This window comes from Mastigoproctus giganteus, chromosome 6 (assembly GCF_048544385.1).
Source record: "Mastigoproctus giganteus isolate SK-2022 chromosome 6, ASM4854438v1, whole genome shotgun sequence".
Classification (NCBI taxonomy): domain Eukaryota; kingdom Metazoa; phylum Arthropoda; class Arachnida; order Uropygi; family Thelyphonidae; genus Mastigoproctus; species Mastigoproctus giganteus.
Window position 1 is genome coordinate 16651002 of NC_143580.1, and position 5921 is coordinate 16656922.

General features: G+C 39.0%; 1 non-coding gene across 1 annotated transcript; it reads left to right on the top strand.

The window, feature by feature from the left end:
- The first annotated feature begins 4793 nt into the window (after positions 1-4793).
- Positions 4794-4866, top strand: TRNAR-UCU (transfer RNA arginine (anticodon UCU)). Its single transcript has one exon. It is a non-coding gene; the product is annotated as a tRNA-Arg (tRNA).
- Positions 4867-5921: the final 1055 nt, after the last annotated feature.

Below are 5921 nucleotides of genomic sequence, written 5' to 3' on the forward strand. Positions count from 1 at the left end.
GACGTGGTGTCACACAGATATAAGGAATCCAGAACTGGAATTTGGGGAGTACAACGTCTACAGAAAGGATAGACAGGATAGGAAGGAAGGAGGGGTTATGCTATTAGTTAAGAAATACATAAAATCCAAGGAAGTGAACCAAGTCGACATCGCTGGATAGTGCAGTGTTGAGTCAGTTTGGTGTGACATAAGCATTGGGAGATCAAAATTGAGAGTAGGAGTGTGCTATAGGCCTAATGACTATGATGAGTATAATAAGAAACTGTACAGGGAAATAGAATGGGCCAGTAAATCAGAGAGTCTTATAATGGGAGATTTTAATTTCCCAGATATTGACTGGAATTTCTGGGTTGGTCACTCACACACTAGCAAGGCTTTTGTGGATTTACTTGATGACTGTTTCCTACATCAGCATGTTTAGGAGGCAACTAGAGGGAGTAATACTCTTGATCTGATTATCAGTAGTGATTCTTCATGCATTAAGAATCTGCAGATAAAGGAACTACTAGGTGGCAGTGATCACAGTGTGCTGAAGTGGGATTTACTCAAAGAGGTAACTACCATTAGGGGTAAAGGGAAGGGTTTTTGCTTTCGTAAAGCAAAAACAATAAACAGTCTGAGACAGTATTTAAATTCTATACAGTGGGACCAACTAATGATGTTACCAACAACAAATTCAAAATGGAAAGCATTCAAAGAACTTATCTTGGAAGCTACTAGGCCTTACATGCCAACTAAGAAATATTGTTCACGGCTTAGGCCTAAATGGATGTCAGATAAACTAATGAAACATATGTCAGAGAAGAAAAATGCATGGGATACATATAAATTAATGGGTGACATGGAAGCCTATAATAGATATAAGCTAGTCTGTAACCAAGTCACAAAGGAGATTAGGCAGGCAAAGGCAGATTATGAGAAATCCTTGGCAAAGGATGCAAAGAAAAACAGAAAAGAGTTCTTTACTTATGTAAACTCTAGAAGGAAAGGGATGAATCAGATTGGTCCCTTGATATCAATAGTTAGACTGTAGATGATCATTCTCAGACAGCTAACAAACTAAATGAGTATTTTGCATCTACATTCACACATGGGGAGTTATTCAGGAAGGGGAATGCCAAAGGTGAAGTAAACTCTAGCAGTGAGCTAGATGATTTCGTAATAACTGAGAGGAAATTGGAGGAGAAATTGTTGAGGATAAACATAAAAAAGGCACCCGGGGTGGATGGGATCTATCCAGTTATATTAAAGGAGGCAGCAAAGGAAATAAGCAAACCCTTAGCCATAATCATGAGAGCTTCCTTGGACTCATGGGAGGTACCCACAGACTGGAGATGTGGAAATGTTACCCCAATTACAAAGGAGAATCAAAGGCTGACACAAGTAATTATAGACCTGTGAGTTTAACTTCTGTTCCAGGAAAATTAATGGAGGCACTGGTTAAAGAAGCACTGCAGGATCGTCTAGACAAGACTTCAGTTATAGCTCGGACACAGCATGGTTTTGTTAAGGGAAAGTCTTGCCTGATCAATTTGATTGGATACTATGATGCAGTCACAAAAGAACTGGATGCAGGGAATAACTTTGATATTATATACTTGGATCTTAGAAAGGCTTTTGATATTGTTGCACATGGAAGACTGCTGCACAAATTGGAGCAGTGTGGCATTGGAGGCAAATTGCTGCTATGGATAAAGGGATGGTTGAGGGGAAGAAGACAGAGAGTGGTAATCAATGGAAACTGCTCATCGTGGACTAATGTTATTAGTGGAGTCCCTCAGGGTTCAGTGTTGGGTCCATTATTGTTTTCTGTATTTATAAATGATACTGATGATGGTATATCAAGCTTAATGTCCAAGTTTGCAGACTGTACGAAGGTTGGCAGGGTTGTTAAGGACACTACTGACAGTATGTTGCTGCAACAGGATCTGGAAAGGTTGAGCAGATGGGCTGAGAGGTGGCAAATGAAGTTTAACATTGACAAATGTAAAGTACTACATATGGGAAACAGTAATCCCAGAGCAACGTATCAACTCTGTGGTACTATACTGACAGTGGTAGAGAATGAAAAAGACCTGGGGGTAATTGTGCAGGCAGATATGAAGTTTTCTGAGCAGTGCAGGTGGGCTGCAGGAGTAGCTCATGGTGTCTTGTCAATGATATACAGGAATTTTTCCTAGCAGGGATAAGGAGGTGATTATTTCCTGGTATAAGGCAATGGTCAGGCCACACCTTGAGTACTGTATACAGTACTCAAGGTGTGGTTCATTTCAAGAAGGATGTAGAGCTTCTGGAACGAGTACAGAGAAGTGCATCAAGATTAGTGAATGGAACAAAGGGTCGCTCTTACGAAGAAAGGCTTAAGTTTTGCAGATTACAGTGTCTGGAGACTAGGTACTGGCGAGGTGATCTGATAGAGGTGCATAAAGCCTTGAATGGTTTGTCATGCCCGATGCCGATGGGATTCTTCCTCTTGCTCAGAATAATCGTCTGAGAGGGCATAAATTCAAATTGAGGAAAGACAGATGTAGGATAGATGTGTGGAAATTTGCTTTTAGCCAACGGGTAGTTGGTTGGTGGAACAGACTTCCATCCCTTGTTGTGGAAATTGATAGCCTTAATAAATTTAAGGCTCACCTGGACAGGTATTTCGAACTAACGGAGGAGTGAAATGGGAGTGGTTTTTTTTTTTTTTTTCTTTTGGCTGATGCTGCATAAGCATGCTTTTTTGCATCATATGCCTCTACTAATGCTAATGCTAATACTAATGCATGCTAATCAGTCGGGATTACAACCTCGTATGCCCAGTTTTAGCAAAGGATGAGCGGGCTGTCACCACACGTGACACATGCTGACCAATGATAGGTAATACACAGTCCGTAATAACCTTTTGACAGACAATGGCAAAATGACATAACCTTTTCGTTAATTTTACCATTGTCTCCTATTCTGAATAAATGGTGGATTAAACTTTTGGCAATGTCATTTGTTTTATGCTAGTACGATACTTTGACACCTTGTGTTGTCCACGTATCGTACGATGGCAAAGGTGTTTTTCTGGGAGAGTTAAGATAATTGCATCAACTAAGTAGTTTAAATTAGTGCAATCAAACTCCAAACATTACAGAAATCAAATATCTGTCTCGTAAATTATTTCCGGGGACCGTTAAATATGGATTATACCCAAATTTATTTTTATGTTAATTTTTTAGTTCATTTACATATTTTAAAAATTTTATTATTATTATTATTATTATTATTATTATTATTATTATTAATAGCCATATGGTGCAAGGAAGCCTGAGGCTTATGCTGCACCGGCCAAAAAAAAATTTCCCTATTACCCTGAGAGAGAGAGAGAGAGAGAGAGAGAGAGAAGTAGAAAGGAATCACCAAGAAAGAGAAGAATGATGATATCCAGCTCAAGACCCTGGGTGTGCCAAGCCCATACTCACCAGGGTTGTTTCATTGATATCCTACTTTTGCAGGATCTGGACGTCAATGAGAAATTCTGTGACAACAGTACAAGATGAAATCAAACGAATAATTTCTTGTATATGTGTTCTTCTTCTCATTGAATTATTTAAAAAATACTGGTTGAAAATTTATCATAATATATCGGGACCCAATATGATGGTCCCATTTGCACCACATTCACTTCGGTTGGACAACTGTCTAATTTATCTAGGCATAAATAAAGCTTTAAATGGGATTCGTAATAACGTAGTAAATGATTCGATGAGAACCATTTATTAGGAATCTCAACCCTTTCCCGTCACTTCATCAGAACTTAAAAAGGCGTAACTTCTTTCCTCAAAAAAGTTCAGGAACAACGAAGCTTGGCAATATTGCACGTTTCAAACATTCTTCACTTTGAGATGTAACAAAGCATTTATATTAAAATATGAAAAGACGAGAATACAACGTAAGTGTCTTCATACTTTTCGTTGTATTCAACGAAAAGTATGGAGGATTCATATATCCGAATTATGAAAATATAGGCGTCAAAAACTATACTAAAATTATTCTTTATAGCTCAACAAAACTTCTCTCCAGGGTCCACTAAATGTCTCTGGAAAGAACTGTTTTTCAGGGCCGGAGCCGATTTGAATCTTCCACATCCTGGATATAATCATATATTGTTGCTCTTTGTAGGGTTTTAGGCGCATCAACAACTTAGGCCATATTAGGACGTACATAATATTGTGTTGTGTGGTCGATTTTTCTGTTTGCTGATGGAAAAATCCGAGTTTTCCGGGAGAAAAAACCATGCTACCCTCGCCTGGGCACATTTATAAATTTGTGAGTAAATAACTCAGCCACGTTGTGAAAAAGGCCCATAAATATTCGTTGCTTAATTGGCGAGATTCGACCTCTCATTCTTCAATCTGGTGTGGGGATGATAGTGCTTTACCAACTGTGCTACCAACGAGAACTCCTGAATATATATGTAAATTGTAACGTAAATAAATTATGAGAGTCGCTATAGCAGCTGAAGACCTGGGGGGCTGAAGTTATCATAGCCTCCCTCTACAGATCTGCCCTGATCGCTCCTGAGACATCGAACCCAGGACACCACCACACGTTATGAAAGAACAGTGGTTGTAGGCAATGGAAAGTGGGGGGGGAGTAGTTGGTGCAAAGTACCCCGGTACAGAAATTGAGGCCCAAACTTCCAACAAAGGGGGCTCAATCAAAAGGGGACTCCCAACATTAATTCTAGTCCTGGGACCCATAAACTCTAGGTTCGGCTCTGACTAGAGCTAAACATCATAACGATCTGCTAGTACCACGTCCCTGTAGCGCAGTGGATAGCGCGTTGGACTTCTAATCCAAAGGTCCCGGGTTCGAATCCCGGTAGGGATGATAACTTTTATTATTTAAAAAGTTACCAAAGTAATCTTCAATTAAGTGAAGAATATTTTGCCATTTTAATTTAGTTAGCTCCAACCTGTCGGATTCTGACAGGGGGAAGCCGAGTAGATTAAAATGCCTGTCATAATGGATTCGCGACCAGTTTTATGACTAGAAGTGTTTCTATTTATTTTTTATATCGTGCCGTCGAAATTTAGTGCGTTCAGCCTGTATGAAATGCTTGTGAAACGATCACTTGCGCGGTTTGACGTCAACGGAAAAGCTGAAACTATCACAAGAGCGCAGGTAAGTCTATTCAATTTGCTTCCACGGCAGCTAGGAAAATTGGATAAAGCGATAGATTGCCACGGAACTCTCCGTATTCATTACCCAGCACGTATTTCACCAGGAAGTTGGTTCCTTATGCCATAATATGACGTAATAGATTCGTTCTACTTTTATTACCATTTTAACGGATAGCAAATGATGTCATTTTGACGTCATAAACTGAGGATTTCTATCAGTGGGCGACTTATCAGTTCTATCATATTAATTTTCCGAATGCAGAACCCAGCAACATCAAAAGCCTTTCAGTGTCCGGTTGGTTTTAATTCAAGTAATGTGAAAGGCGCAGCAAATGAGAAACGACACAAACGCTTTACAGAAGATTAGGAAAGTATTTTGATAAAAATCGTCTGCTGAAATTTCATGCAACAGCGCGACATTTTTGTCGACAGCAGACGAGTTTACAATTTTGGCACAGCGCCAAGTGAGTCATTTATCGAATTTTTTTTGCCATTGAAACTAGAAGAAATCCATTGGGTTGAGATGAGGGTGTTGGGTCCGATGAGGAAATCATTATTTCAGTGCCTTTTTATGCCACATAACTCATCAAGTAGTCGAGATGAACAATTGTTTGGAGGTTCAAAATCAGTTTGGGGTTCCACTGCATTCTTATATATTCCACGGTTTATTTTATTTTTTTATTTAAATTATTATTATGTTGTTATAATAAAATTATCTACGAATCAAGTGTAGTTTTGATCTTTTGTCGTAATTTTTGTTTT